At 46.6% G+C, this 16,081-nt stretch overlaps 1 protein-coding gene across 2 annotated transcripts in view; it reads right to left on the reverse strand.

The window, feature by feature from the left end:
* RFX2 (regulatory factor X2) overlaps window positions 1–14,368 on the reverse strand; it is a 68,628-nt gene extending 54,260 nt beyond the window's left edge. The window contains exon 1 of one of the 2 annotated variants that reach the window (XM_070743914.1): window positions 14,235–14,368. The gene's annotated coding sequence lies outside the window, so the exon portion shown is untranslated. The remainder of the gene's footprint in view (window positions 1–14,234) is intronic. The other variant, XM_070743922.1, reaches the window with a different exon arrangement.
* Between the last annotated feature and the right edge of the window lie 1,713 nt (window positions 14,369–16,081).

Raw genomic sequence — 16,081 nt, forward strand, 5'->3', positions numbered from 1 at the left:
AGTGTTGGAGCATTCACAACTTCTGGAGGCAAGTTGTTCCATTGGTTAATTATTGTAACTGTCAGGAAATATCTCATGGGTTGCCACAAAGAAGAGGGAGTGAAACTGTTCTCCAAAGCACCTGAGGGTAGAACAAGAAGCAATGGGTGGAAACTAAACAAGGAGAGAAGCAACTTAGAACTAGAAACATAGAAACATAGAAACATAGAACTAAGGAGAAATTTCCTGACAGTCAGAACGGTTGACCAGTGGAACAGCTGGCCTCCAGAATTTGTGAACACCTCAACACTGGAAGTTTTTAAGCAGATGTTGGATAACCATCTGTCTGAAGTGGTGTAGGGTTTCCTACCTAAGCAAGGAGTTGGACTAGAAGACCTCCAAGGTCCCTTCCAACTCCTGTTGCTGCTGCTGCTGTTATCTACCCACCCATCCATAATCAATGAATCAATTATCTATCTATCTATCTATCTATCTATCTATCTATCTATCTATCTATCTATCTATCTATCTACCTGTCCACCTACCTGTCTAACTATTTATCTACCTACCTACCTATCTGTCTACCTACCTTACTTACCTAATCTATCTATCTACCTATCTACCTGCCTACTTACCTACCTATGCTGCCCAATTCTGTAGGACTCAGGTTGGCTTACAGCAAGAATAAAACCAATATCAATATTAAATGCAACAATTAAAAGCACTATAAAAACCCTTAAATATACCATTACAGTCATACTATCAAACACGCTAATCGAATCACACTTCTAGGCTGGATGAGATGTCAAAACCCACGGCCCCTAGGCTGCTGGCAGAGCCAGGTCTTCAGGGCCTTTCGGAAAGTCATTAGGATGGGGTCGGTATGGACCTCAGTGGGTAGTTGATTCCAAAGAGCCGGGGCCGCCACAGAGAAGGCCCTCCCTTGTGAGCCCTCCAACTGACACTGCTTAGTCAGAGTTAGACCGACTCTACAGGCTCTAATCGGTCGCTAGGATGTATGTGGCAGGAGACGGTCTCGTAAATAGTCTAGCCCTGAGCCATGTAGGACTTTATAGGTGACAACCAACACCTTGAATTGTGACCGGAAACCACGTTTTAGCCAGTGCAACACACAGAATGTAGGTGTAATGTCGGTGTACCTAGATACACCCACAACAGCTCTGCGAGACCGCCTTCTGCCGCACGAATCCCAGCGACTGGTTAGGTCCCACAGAGTGGGCCTTCTCTGGGTCCCGTCGACTAAATAATGTCATCTGGCGGGACCCGGGGGAAGGGCCTTCTCTGTGGTGGCTCCGACCCTCTGGAACCAGCTCCCCCCCAGAGATCAGGATTGCCCCCACCCTCCTTGCCTTTCGTAAACGTCTTAAAACCCACCTCTGCCGTTAGGCATGGGGGAATTGAAACATCTCCCCCTTGCCCATGTAGTTTTTGGGTATGATTCGATTGTGTGTTGTTTGTTATATGTTGGGGTTTCTTTTTTGGACTTTTTAATTCAAAACTGTAATCTAGATTTTTAAATATTAGATTTGTTACTATGTACTGTTCTTCACCATTGTTGTGAGCCGCCCCGAGTCTGCGGAGAGGGGCGGCATATAAATCCAATAAATTCAAGGGTAGCCCCATGTAGAGCACATAGCAATAATCAAGACTTGAAATGATCATTGTGTTCATTCCCAGCCGTAATAAATCCCACAGAAGTCTTTTGGAAGGAGGCTGATACACACCAACCTTTATCGCTCTTGACACACTGCGAAAGACCTAACTGGCACACACCTTTGCGAGGCCAAACGCAAACACGGAGTCAGAAATGCTGAGACACGAAGTGAACCAAGTTGCTTCCTACAATGAGCACATCCATTTGCTCCACTTTTATGTCATAGAAACATAGAACCATAGAAGACTGACGGCAGAAAAAGACCTCATGATCCATCTGGTCTGCCCTTATACTATTTCCTGTATTTTATCTTACAATGGATCTATGTTTATCCCAGGCAGGTTTAAATTCAGTTACTGTGGATTTATCTACCACGTCTGCTGGAAGTTTGTTCCAAGGATCTACTACACTTTCAGTCAAATAATATTTTCTCATGTTGCTTTTGATCTTTCCCCCAACTAACTTCAGATTGTGTCCCCTTGTTCTTGTCTTCACTTTCCTATTAAAAACACTTCCCTCTTGGACCTTATTTAACCCTTTGACATATTTAAATGTTTCAATCATGTCCCCCCTTTTCCTTCTGTCCCCCAGACTCTACAGATGGAGTCCATGAAGTCTTTCCTGATACTCCCATATGTCCTATGGGAGGGCCAATCATCAACAAGCCTTACTCCCGAGTAGCCCCCTTTCCCCCGTAACTGTTCTTGCCTTCTGGCAGCTGTGTATGCGCACACTGGGAACAGGCTCCCCCTGTTTCTCTGCCTCACTCATGTCAGCCTATGGAGTCAGCACAGAACTGCCAGATGGCCCTGGCTCCCTCTCTGCCTCGGACGCCGAGCCTTCTCCAGACTCCAGGCCTGGCCCAGGTTCCTCCTCAGCCTCCTCGCTGTCCAGCTCTGCTGCCAGCTCCACAGGGGGACCACAACACTGGCTAAGCAGCTGTTAGTAAAATGCTTCGGAGAGGGGTGGCATATCAATCAATCAATCAATCAAACAAACAAATCGACTTTGTTGATTTTTTCTCTCTCTCTCTCTCTGCACCAGTGGTTAGAATGCAGTACTGCAGCCTACTTCTACTGACTGCCGCCAGCAGTTCAATCCTGACTAGCTCAAGACCGCCTTCAAATCTATCTGTGGTGGTGCAATACTGCAGGCTACTTCTGCCGATCACCGCTTGCCAACAGTTTGTCAGATCAAATCTCACCAGGCTCAAAATTGACTCAGCCTTCCATCCTTCTGAGGTGGGTCAAATGAGGACCCACATTGTTGGGAGCAAGAGGCTGACTCCATAAACTGCTTGGAAAAGGCTGTAAAAGGGGGGACATGATCGAAACATTTAAATATGTCAAAGGGTTAAATAAGGTTCAGGAGGAAAGTGTTTTCAATAGGAAAGTGAACACAAGAACAAGGGGACACAATCTGAAGTTAGTTGGGGGAAAGATCAAAAGCAACGTGAGAAAATATTATTTTACTGAAAGAGTAGTAGATGCTTGGAACAACCTTCCAGCAGATGTTTTTTGGTAAATCCACAGTAACTGAATTTAAACATGCCTGGGATAAACATATATCCATCCTAAGATAAAATACAGAAAATAATATAAGGGCAGACTAGATAGATCATGAGGTCTTTATCTGAGTCGGGGTTGGGCAGCAGGTAGAGTGCTGTACTGCAGGCCACTGAAGCTGACTTGTAGATCTGAAGGTCAGTGGTTCAAATCTCATCACCGGCTCAAGGTTGACTCAGCCTTCCATCCTTCCGAGGTGGGTAAAATGAGGACCCGGATTGTGGGGACAATAGCCTAGCTCTGTTAAAAAAGTGCTATTGCTAACATGTTGTAAGCCGCCCTGAGTCTAAGGAAAAGGGCGGCATAAAAATCGAATAAATAAATAAATATCCATCTTAAGATAAAATACAAAAAATAGTATAAGGGCAGACTAGATGGATCATGAGGTCTTTTTCTGCCGTCAGTTTTCTATGTTTCTAAAAGCACTAGGAAGCGATATGTGAGTCACGGACGGAAGGAAGGAAGGAAGGAAGGAAGGAAGGAAGGAAGGAAGGAAGGAAGAAAGAAAGAAAGAAAAAAAGGGGTGGTGCAGTGATTAGAATGCAGTACTGTAGGCTAACTCTGCCCAATGCCAGGAGTTTGATTTGACCGGCTCAAGATTGACTCAACTTTCGATCCTGCCGAGGTGGGTGAAAGGAGAACTCGGATTCTTGGGGGCAAGCGTCTGTAAAGTGCTAAGAGAGAGCTATAAAGCTCCCTGAAGCAGTATATAAATCTAAGGGCTAGTGTTAAGTGGGAAGGGACAGAGGGAAGGAGAGAGGGAAGGAAGGAAGGAGAAAGAATGGGTGGGAGGAAGGGAGGGAGGAAGGTTGCCTTTTGTCATAAGGATGAGTCTTTCACCTTTATGAAGGTTGCTAAGAGAGTGAGCTCTTTTACGAATGGGGAATCTCAAACACTCAAACACTGGGCTTTTCGCAATGTGGGGATGCAGAATCCAGGACCCACTCTCCAAAACATTGCCATCCATCTGATTGCAGGGTTTGAAATGACACAAAAAGGAAAAGTTAGTAGGTGCCATGAGAGGCGTTCGTATTAAATGATAATTACTTAATGACAGAGTTAGATTTAGGCGCAATTACATTCAAACGCAAAGGTTTGATTGATCGGAAGGAGAAAAAAGTGGGCTCTCTCAAGGGAACTGGGCGGAGGGAGGATGATGGTTCTGGAGACCTCACCTACAAAAAGATATTGACAAAATTGAACGGGTCCAAAAACGGGCTACAAGAATGGAGGAAGGTCTTAAGCATAAAACGTATCAGGAAAGACTTCATGGACTCAATCTGAAGAGTCTGGAGGACAGAAGGAAAAGGGGGGACATGATCGAAACAATTAAATACGTGAAAGGGTTCAATAAGGTCCAGGAGGGAAGTGTTTTTAATAGGAAAGTGAACCAAGGGGACACAATCTGAAGTTAGTTGGGGGAAAGATCAAAAGCAACATGAGAAAATATTATTTTACTGAAAGAGTAGTAGATCCTTGGAACAAACTCCCAGCAGACGTGGTTGGTAAATGCACAGTCACTGAATTGAAACATGCCTGGGATAAACATAGATCCATCCTAAGATAAAATACAGGAAATAGTATAAGGGCAGACTAGATGGACCATGAGGTCTTTTTCTGCCGTCAGACTTCTATGTTTCTATGATGGTCTGGCTTTCTTCGTGGCTTGTAAGTGACAAACTATGTTATTCCTCAAGGCTGCAGTACAGGCAGGGGAACCTGAGGTTGGGTGTCCTCACCCAAAGCGTTCTCCTGCCTTAGAAGAGGACTGGCATCCGCTCTCTCTATTTGTTATTTTATTTATTTACTTTGTCACGTACGTATTGGTGGTATACAAAGGTATAATAATATTTATATACATGATTCTAGTAAAAGAGAAAGATGAGGTCAGAGGACGGAAGGCCTGCTGGGGCCCCTTGCCCTCTTTTCCCCCTGCTTCTTTCTATTTATTTGTTTATGTTATTTATTCACATGCTTTCTAGGGCTTGAATTGTACCTTCTCCAAAGTCATTCAAGAGCGAAATGGGAGGCCTCTTAAGTTTGATAAATAAATTAAAAAAGAAAAGAAACTGAAACACCAGACAGAAATATATGTGTGTGTGTGTGCCTTTTGTCCTAAGGATGAGTCTTTCACCTTTCTGTAGGCAAGAAAAGAGGGAGGGGAACTGACGTGTGTGTGTGTGTGTGTGTGTGTGTGTGTGTGTGTGTGTGTGGAAGAGACTTGTAGAACAGATAATGTTACCTAGCTGGGTCATAAAAGGTCTGACCCCCCCCCCCCCCCAAGCTGAGAGGGCACCGAGGAGGACCTGGGTTCTGACGGACGAGCACAATATAAAGTGCATTGACAATGTCTCCTCAAATGGTGACAAAACATAAAAAAATATGACTTTAGCAATCAAGTTGTCAAAGCGTGGAACTCATTACCGGACTCAGTAGTGTCAACCCCTAACCCCCAACGTTTCTCCCTTAGACTATCCACGATTGACCTCTCCAGGTTCCTAAGAGGCCAGGAAGGGGCGTGCATAAGTGCACCAGGGTGCCCCTGTCCAATTGTCTCTCCTTTATCCCATATATCTTTTCTTCCTTTCATGTATCTTCTCTTTTCTTCTATCATTTTCTTTATATATATTACTACATGCCTATTCTCTTCAATGTGTATTGTGTATTGGACAAATAGATAAATAAATAAATAAACCAAATTGCCAAGGTTGGAGCTCAAACCAATGGACAAAACTCTATAGGGCAGTGATGGCGAACCTATGGCACGGGTGTCACAGGTGACACATGGAGCCGTATCTGCTGGCACACGAACCATTGCTCTAGCTCAGCTCCAACGTGCATGTGTGTGCCGGCCAATTGGTTTTTGGCTCGCATAGAGGCTCTGGGAGGGCGTTTTTGGCTTCCAGAGAGTCCCCGGTGGGGGGGGGTGGAGGAGGGCGCTTTTACCTATCTGGCTCCGGGGAAGCCTTTGGAGCTTGGGGAGAGCAAAACATGAGCCTACTGGGCCCACCAGAAGTTGGGAAACAGGCTCTTTCCAGCTTCCAGAGGACCTCCAGGGATGGGGGGGAAGCTATTTTCACCCTCACCAGGCATTGGGTGTGGGCACTTGCGCATGAACGTGTGTGCATGCTCTTTTGGCACCCAAGGTAAAAAACGGTTCACCATCACTACTAGAGGGTCTCCTGCTGGTGGAGAAACGTGGAGTAGAAGTTCTCCAAGGTCCCTTCCAACTCTTATTTTCATTTTATTTATTTGCCAACTACGTATTTGTAATGTTGATAGATATAATATGGTTTATATACAGTGTTCCCTCGATTTTCGCGGGGGATGCGTTCCGAGACCGGCTGCGAAAGTCGAATTTCCGCGAAGTAGAGATGCGGAAGTAAATACACCATTTTTGGCTATGAACAGTATCACAAGCCTTCCTGTAGCACTTTAAATCCCTAAATTGCAATTTCCCATTCCCTTAGCAACCATTTAGATTATTACTCACCCTGTTTATTTATTAAAGTTTATTAAAAAAAATATTTATTAAAGGCAAGCAAAAGTTTGGCAATGACATATGACATCATCGGGCAGGAAAAACCATGGTATAGGGAAAAAACCCCATGAAGTATTTTTTAATTAATATTTTTGAAAAACCGTGGTATAGACTTTTCGCGAAGTTTGAACCCGCGAAAATCGAGGGAACACTGTACATGACATGAAATAGGTACTAATAAGAGAGAAATATTAAGACAGGGGTGGTAGGCAGGCTGGTGCACTTATGCAGGCCCCTTACTGACCTCTTAGGAATCCGGTGAGGTCAACAGTGGACAGTCTAAGGGTAAAGTTTTGGGGGTTTGGTGATGATACTACAGAGTCTGGTAGTGCATTCCAGGCATTAACTACTTGGTTGCTACAGTTGTATTTTCTACGGTTGAATTTGGGGCGGTTCAAATTTGAGTTTGTATCTGTTGTGTATTTGTGTGTTGTTGTGGTTGAAGATGAAGTAGTCATTGACAGGAAGGATGTTGTAGCAGATAATTTTATGGGCTACGCTTAGGTTGTGATGAAGGTAACGTAGTTCTAAGCTTTCTAACCCTGGGATTTCAAGTCTGGCTGCATAAGGCATTCTGTTGTGAGTAGAGGAGTGGAGGGCTCTTCTAGTAAAGTATCTCTGGACACTTTCTAACGTATACAGTGTTCCCTCCATTTTTACGGGGGATGTGTTCCGAGACGGCCCGCAAAAGTCGAAATTCCGCAAAGTAGAGATGCGGAAGTAAATACACTATTTTTGGCTATGAACAGTGTCACAAGCCTTCCCTTAACACTTTAAACTCCTAAATTAAAATTTCTCATTCCCTTAGCAACCAGTTAGATTATTACTCACCATGTTTATTTATTAAAGTTTATTAAAAAAAATATTTATTAAAGCGGACGAAAGTTTGGCGATGACATATGACATCATCGGGCAGGAAAAACCGTGGTATGGGGGGGGAAACCGCAAAGTATTTTTTAATTAATATTTTTGAAAAACCGTGGTATAGGCTTTTCGCGAAGTTCGAACCCGTGAAAATCGAGGGAACACTGTATATGTCCGAAACGTGGTGTGGGTTCCAGACACATGAGCTGTATTCACGTATTGGTCTGGCGAATGTTTTGTATGCTCTGGTTAGTATTGTGATATTACCGGAGAAGAAGCTACGTAAGATTACGTTAACGAGACTTGAAACCTTTTTGGCAACGCTGTTGCAATGGGCTTTGGCACTTAGGTCATTGGATATGAGTATTCCAAGGTCTATGACGGAGTGAGGGTCCTCTGCAAGGTCTTGGCCATTCAGCTTGTGTTTGGTGTTCAGAATAATAATAATAATAATAATAATAATAATAATAATAATTATTATTATTATTATTATTAATTGGATTTGTATGCCGCCCCTCTCTGTAGACTCGGGGCGGCTAACAACAATGATAAAACAACATGTAACAATCTAATAATAAAAAAACCAACTAAAAACCCTTATTATAAAACCAAACATACACACAAACATACCATGCATAACTTGTAATGGCTTAGTGGGAAGGAATATCTCAACTCCCCCATGCCTGACGGTATAAGTGAGTCTTGAGTAGTTTACGAAAGACAGGGAGGGTGGGGGCAGTTCTAATCTCCGGGGGGAGTTGGTTCCAGAGGGCCGGGGCCGCCACAGAGAAGGCTCTTCCCCTGGGGTCCGCCAAACGACATTGTTTAGTCGACGTGTCCCGGAGAAGGCCAACTCTGTGGGACTTTATCGGCCGCTGGGATTCGTGCAGTAGCAGGCGGTTCCGGAGATATTCTGGTCCAATGCGATGTAGGGCTTTAAAGGTCATGACCAACACTTTGAATTGTGACCGGAAACTGATCAGCAGCCAGTGCAGGCCACGGAGTGTTGCAGAAACGTGGGCGAATCTAGGAAGCCCCACGACGGCTCTCGCGGCCGCGTTCTGCACAATGTGAAGTTTCCGAACACTTTTCAAAGGTAGCCCCATGTAGAGAGCGTTGCAGTAATCGAACCTCGAGGTGATGAGCGCAGGAGCGACCGTGAGCAGTGACTCCCTGTCCAAATAGATTCTTTTTGCCAACTCTGTTATTCTGCTTCTTGGGATCTAAAACTTTGCAGCTTTCAAGGTCTGCACCAGCAATCCAACCCGGATGTAGTTCAGGCACTTTGCTTTACAAAGTGAAAGCAAAAACATCGGCCAGGAAGCATCAAGATAGCAGAAAGGGGGGGGAAAAAACATGAAGGGGCGGGGGGGGGGGGTGAGGGAGAGGGCTGCCTGTTGCAACACCAGGGCAGTGAGGCTTCACTTCCCCATTCACTGACACCGCAGTGAAACGAGGACAGCAGACAGGGGGCGTCTAAGGAAAGTGGGTGTTGTGCTCTGGATGAGCCAAAGCCAGCCAGTGAAAAGGACCGGGCTTTCCAGCGTGGCATCAAGGCTTTTCTCTCGTCCACTTTACACTCAATGGCTTTATTAAACAAACTTAATTGGGTTTGAAGTGGGTGCCAGCCTGCTTTTCTCACCGGTTTGCCATTTAGGACATGGCATTTAAAAAACAACACTTTAGAAAACTTTTAAAAAACTGCCTGGGAAGATACTGGAACAAAAGAATAAGCAAATAAATGTGTGATGATCTAGAACAGAGGTCTTCAAACTTGGCAATTTTAAGACCTGTGGACTTCAACTCCCAGGATTCTCCAGCCGGCATATACAAGCTATGCTGGCTGGAGTATTCTGGGAATTGAAGTCCACAAGTCTTAAAGTTGTCAGGCTTGGGGACCCCTGATCTAGAAAGAAAGTTGTGTATCTATTTATTTATTTACTTATTTATTTATTAGATTTGTATGCCGCCCCTCTCCGTAGACTCAGGGCGGCTAACAATAATAAAAACAGCATATAACAAATCTAATATTTAAAATGACTAAAAAACCCTTATTAAAAACCAAACATACCCACAAACATACCATGCATAAACTGTACAGGCCTAGGGGGAAAGAATATCTCAGTTCCCCCATGCCTGACGACAGAGGTGGGTTTTAAGGAGTTTGTGAAAGGCGAGGAGGGTGGGGGCAATTCTGATCTCTGGGGGGAGCTGGTTCCAGAGGGTCGGAGTCATCACAGAGAAGGCTCTTCCCCTGGGGCCCGCCAAACGGCATTGTTTAGTCAACGGGACCCGGAGAAGGCCAACTCTGTGGGACCTAACTGGTTGCTGGGATTCATGCAGCAGAAGGCGGTCCCGGAGACATTCTGGTCCGATGCCATGAAGGGCTTTATAGGTCATAACCAACACTTTGAATTGTGACCGGAAACTGATTGGCAACCAATGCAGATTGCGGAGTGTTGGTGTAACATGGGCATATTTGGGGAAGCCCATGATTGCTCTCGCAGCTGCATTCTGCACAATCTGAAGTTTCTGAACACTTTTCAAAGGTAGCCCCATGTAGAGAGCATTACAGTAGTCGAATCTCAAGGTGATGAGGGCATGAGTGACCGGGAGCAGTGACTCCCGATCCAGATAGGGCCGCAACTGGTGCACCAGGCGAACCTGGGCAAACGCCCCCCTCACCACAGCTGAAAGATGTTTCTGTAATGTGAGCTGTGGATCGAGGAGGACGCCCAAGTTGCGGACCCTCTCAGAGGGGGTCAATAATCCCCCCCAGAATGATGGACGGACAGATGGGGTTGTCCCTGGGAGGCAGAACCTACAGCCACTCCGTCTTATCAGGGTTGAGTTTGAATCTGTTGACACCCATCCAGACCCCAACAGCCTCCAGGCTCCGGCACATCACATCCACTGCTTCGTTGACTGTTATCTAGTAGCCAGCACCGGTTGGTTGAAAACAGGTCTTGCCAAACCAATCTCATTTCATTCTTTGACAAAGTGCCTAAACGAGCAGACCAGCGAAATGCTGCTGAGATAGGGATACTTCAATAAGGCATTCGACAAAATAGACCACAACCTACTTCTCAGTAAGATAGAAAAATGTGGGAGAAGACAGCATCACCGCCAGATGAATTTGTAACTGGCTGGAAACACCGTCCTTAAGAAAAGCCAGGAGGGCCAGCTATCTGAAATTTATTTATTTTATTTATTTATTAGATTTGTATGCCGCCCCTCTCCGGAGACTCGGGGCGGCTCACAACAATAGTAAAAAACAATATTATGGCGGAACAAATCTAATATTAAAAAGAAGCATATAAAAACCCTTTCATATTTAAAAAACCAAACAACACATACACCACACAACACTATATGCTATAGGGCTGGGATGGCAAGCCTACGGCACACGTGCTACAGGTGGTACACACAGCCATATTTGCCGGCATGTGAGTTGTTGCCCTAGCTCAACTCCAGTGTGTATTCGCCAGCCAATTTTGGGCTTGTGTGGAGGCTCTGGGAATGAGTTTTCGGCCTCTGGAGGGCCTTTGATGGGGGGAAGCCGTTTTCACCCTTCCCAGGTTCCAGAGAAGCCTCTGCAGCCTGGGGAGGGCGAAAAACAGGCCTACTGAGGGAGCAAGGAAGGGGTTTTTTTGCGTGGATGCACAAGGCAGCCCCAGGGAATTCGCACACACAGGCGTAAAGGCATGGGGCGCATGGGGTCATTGAATTATGGGTGTGGGTACAAGAATAATAACAGGCTCAGACTTAACCCTGACAAGACCAAATGGCTGTGGGTATTGCTTCTGAAAAATTATATTGACTGTCCGTCATTGGTACTGGGAGGGGAAAAATTACACCACTCAGAACAGGTCCTCCTTTCAGCACCTGAGGACAAAAAGGTTCGCCATCACTGCTTGGGCCAGGGGCTGGACTATAAGACCTCCAAGGTCCCTTCCAGCTCTATTCTGACGAAACCTCTCAACTCTTGTCCAGGTGCCTCTTCTTAATTGCATGCTGAGACCAGTAACCATAAAACTACAAACACATTAAAGCAGTGTTTCCCAACCTTGGCAACTTGGAGATATCTAGACTTCAACTCCCAGAACTCCCCAGCCAGCATTCAGCATCCCCAGTCCAAATATCTTCAAGTTGCCAAGGTTGGGAAACACTGCATTAAAGCCATAAACACGTGCAGCCAATTGCATCTCGGCTTAATGAGCAGAGGTAGGTGTCAGCTTTAGGCACAAACGGGACCTGTCGCTCCCAATCTCGGGTCCTCGGAGAGGGGCGGCATACAAACCCAAATAAATTAAATCCAATTAAATAAATCTGTCAGTTTCCACATCTGGATGAAAATGGACTAAAATCGACTAAAAAGATTCATCAAAGCAAAAAAAGAAGAAGAAGAAGAGTTATCTCAGTTTCCTGAGCTCTGGTTTGATCCTCTGTGGTGGCGACTGTGGGAGGGTCTTGTGGACAGATAAGTGGACCCAGCCGTCATAAACGCTCGTCACAAACGCTCTTATCGTTCACACAACGGGAGAGGAGCTCCAGGAAAGGCAGAAGCCCTCCCTCCCCTCCCCCTTGCATCATGTCAATCTGCGTCACGCCCGCTGAGTTCACTTCCAAATGTTTGCAAAGTGGCTCAAAGCTCGTCCTGAGCCCGTCTGTACGTTTCTCCCAAACCCCAAGGCCGAGCGGGCTGGCCCTCTTCCTGCTCCCCTCTCCTTCAATCCCAGAGACAGAGAGACAGACAGACAAGGATCAGCCCAGCAGGCAATGGAAAAGGAAGGCCGGATTCGGCTTAGGTGAAATCTAATCTCCCAACCACGACGAAGGGAGGAGGAGGAGGCAGCAACAAGTCCTGGCAGGCCAAGCCAGACAGAAGTCAGCCCCAGCAGGAATGTCAGCCAGACTGGAAGAGTGCTGGCATTTGAGAGGGGAGGGGATGTTTTAAATAGATCTGGGCGGCTCTGGCCAAGACCCCTGGGCTGCCTGGAAGAAAGAGCAGCGGGCTCTGCACCCCAGACCGAGTCCAGTCTGGATTCCCCCACCTTCCTTTCCAGAGAAGCCAGGTGGGGAAACCCCCAGAAAGGGTGAAGCCTCGGGGTTTCTCTACTTCTTTCTTTCTTCCTTTCTTTCCTCTTTCTTTCTCTCCTTCCTTCTTTTCTTTCTTTCTTCCCTCCTTCATTCATCCTTTCTCTTTCTTTCCTTCCTTCCTCTCTTGCTTTCTTTTCCAACCTTCCTCATTCCCTTTCTTTCTTATTTCTTTCTCTCTCTCCTCCCTTCCTCTTGCTTTCTTTTCTAACTTTCCTCCTTCCCTTTCTTTATTTCTCTCTCTCTCTTCCTTTCTCTTTCTCTTTGCTTCTTTTCTTCTCTTCTTTCCCTTCCATTCTCTTTCCTTCTTTCCAACTTTCCTCTTATTTCTCTATCTCCTTTTTTCTTTCTCTTTCCTTTCTCTCTTTCTTTCTTTCATCCTTCCCTTTCTTTTTTCTTTCTTTTTCTCTCTTCTCCCTTCCTCTTGCTTTCTTTTCCAATTTTCCTCTTTCCCTTTCTTTCTCCCTTTCTTTCTTTATTCTCTCTCTCTCTCTCTTCCTTTCTTTCTCTCTGCTTTTCTTCTCTTCTTTCCCTTCCATTCTCTTTCCCTCTTTCCAACTTTCCTCCCTCTTCTTATTTCTCTATCTCCTTTCTTCCTCCCTCTCCCCTCTTTCCTCTCCTTATCTCCTTCCTCCTCTCCCCTTTCCTCTTTCCCCCCTCTTTCTCCTTCTTTCCCCTCTCCTCTTCCTCCCTCATTCTCCTCCCTCCCCTCCCTCCCCACACACCAGCCTTGGACCTAGCAAGAAAGCAAATTGACAGTTTGCACAATTCAACCATCATTTTTTTCCTTTCCCCGCCAAACCAACGCGGGACGCTGGCACCAGTCCCTCCCCATGCAAGGATTTATTTATTAATTCGACTTCTATGCCGCCCAGTCCCAATGGGACTCAGGGAGGCTAAATCAGGATGTCATTCCCCCAGATTTAATGTGCAAAGGCGAGAAGGGGGGAATTCACCCTTAAAAAAACCCACAGGTGCTTTGGGAGCCCAGGAGAGTCATGGAAGCGGAAGTGTTTGGGGGGAAAAGTATCCTTCAGCAACTTTCAAGACTTGTGGACTTCGACTCCCAGAATCCTCCCAGAATGCAAAGCCGGCTGAGGAATTCTGGGAGTTGAAGTCCCTCCATCTTAAAAAGTTGCTGACCTTGCCAAACACTGCCGGGGGGGGGGGGCTCGGTTTAATCGTCCCCACGCCCAAAATAAAGGGTGGGTGGGGCGTCCTGAGGCAGCCCCCCCCGTAGGGAAAGCTTGCAAACCCCCCCCAGCCAACAGGTGGGTCCTTGGTCCCCATATTATGGGGGGGGGAAGCGCCCTGCAGGCCACCTGCGGACCCTTCTTGCACGGAAAGCGCCCGGGGGCCACCTGTTGCAAACTTCCTCCGGAGTCACTCCGGATTAGCGCGGCCTCCTCCTCCTCCTCAGCCTCCCCCCCCTGCAACTCCGGTCCGGCTGGGAAGCGCCCGGCGGTCCCGCCTCGGTGGAGCCCCTCCGGAGGGGAACCCGCGGCTTCCTTACCTGCTCTCCCCGGGGCTCCCGGGCTCCCCGCGGGGCTGCGCTGGGTTCCGGCGGCCGGGGGGTGCAGGCGGCGCCGGCGGCGGCTCCCGTTGGCAAGTAACCGTCTCCAGGGCTACGGTCACTATGGCGCCTCCTCGCGCGGGGTTTCGAGGGCAACTGTTGCTAGCCTGCCCCCGTGACGTCGACGGCCACGCCCACCCCCGGGCGCCTCGCTCCGATTGGGCGGCCGTCGAAAGGCGGGCGGGGGAGGAGAGGAGGGCGGGCCCGGCGGTTGCCGCGCGTTTTTGGCGCGAAAGCGCCTGAGGAGAATTTGGGGAGGGGGGGAGGCGGGTGCTGAGGGCCTCTGGGCATGTGCAGAGCGCCTCGGACGACGAGTAAAGCCGAACACAGCAGGCTCATGCATTTATTAAATTTAATGAATAATAATAATAGTTAATTTAATTTAATTTATTTATTAGATTTGTATGCCGCCCCTCTCCGCAGACTCGGGCGGCTCACAGCAATAATAAAAAACAATGTAAATAACTAATCTAATATTTAAAAATATCTAAAATCATGCAGAATGCAGCTGCGAGAGCAATAATGGGATTCCCTAAATATGCCCATATTACACCAACACTCCACTGTCTGCTTTGGTTGCCGATCGGTTTCCGGTCACAATTCAAAGTGTTGGTTTTGACCTATAAAGCCCTTCATGGCATCGGACCAGAATATCTCCAGGACCGCCTTCTGCCACACGAATCCCACAACCGGTTAGGTCCCAGAGTTGGCCTTCTCCGGGTCCTGTTGACTAAACAAGGTCGTCTGGCGGGTCCCAGGGGAAGAGCCTTCTCTGTGGCGGGCCCCCGACCCTCTGGAACCAGCTCCCCCGGAGATTAGAACTGCCCACACCCTCCTCGCCTTTTGTAAACTCCTTAAAACTCACCTCTGCCATCAGGCATGGGGGAATTGAGGCATTCCCTCTCCCCCGGGCCTATACTATTTATGTATGGTATGCCTGTGTGTATGTCTGGTTTAATAATGGGTTTTTGAATGTTTTTTAAATTTATTAGATTTGTCATGAATTGTTTAATTGTATGCTGTGAGCCGCCCCGAGTCTACGGAGAGGGGCGGCATACAAATCTAAATAATAATAATAATAATAATAATAATAATAATAATAATAATAATAATAATAATAATACCCCTTATTTAAAAACAACATACACACAAACATACCATACATAAACTACATAGGCCTGGGGGAGATATCTCAATTCCCCCATGCCTGACGGCAGAGGTGGGTTTTAAGGAGTTTACGAAAGGCAAGGAGGGTGGGGGGCAAATCCTCAGTCACTGACTTTAAACATGCCTGGGATAAACATATATCCATCCTAAGATAAAATAGAGGAAATAGTATAAGGGCAGACTGGATGGATCATGAGGTCTTTCTCAGCCCGTCAATCTTCTGTTTCTATAATGATGATGTTATCCATTCAGCTGGGGATGATGGGACTTCGGGTGTACAGAGGTTATCTGCCTGCCTCAAAAGTGCTTTTTTTTTTTTACTTCAAGAGGCAACTGGCCTTTTTGGGGGGATGGGGGAAGTTTCCTTGAAAAAGACCGTTGAACTTACCTGAACGGTCTTCTCGATGCACTGCAAGGAGAGTCCAAGATGGTATTCTTCAGTCTGATTGGTAGGGACTGAGTTTTAATTTAAATATTAATCACTAGGCAGGCACCGCCTCCCCCTTAGCCCTCCAGTCTAAAATAAAGCGAAGGAGCAGTAAAGCAAAAACCATTTATTAAACAATATCAAACTGCAACCTTGAACCGTAACCAGAAACCCACACCCCCACGGGAACCCT

Source organism: Erythrolamprus reginae, chromosome 1 (assembly GCF_031021105.1).
Source record: "Erythrolamprus reginae isolate rEryReg1 chromosome 1, rEryReg1.hap1, whole genome shotgun sequence".
Taxonomy (NCBI): Eukaryota; Metazoa; Chordata; class Lepidosauria; order Squamata; family Dipsadidae; genus Erythrolamprus; species Erythrolamprus reginae.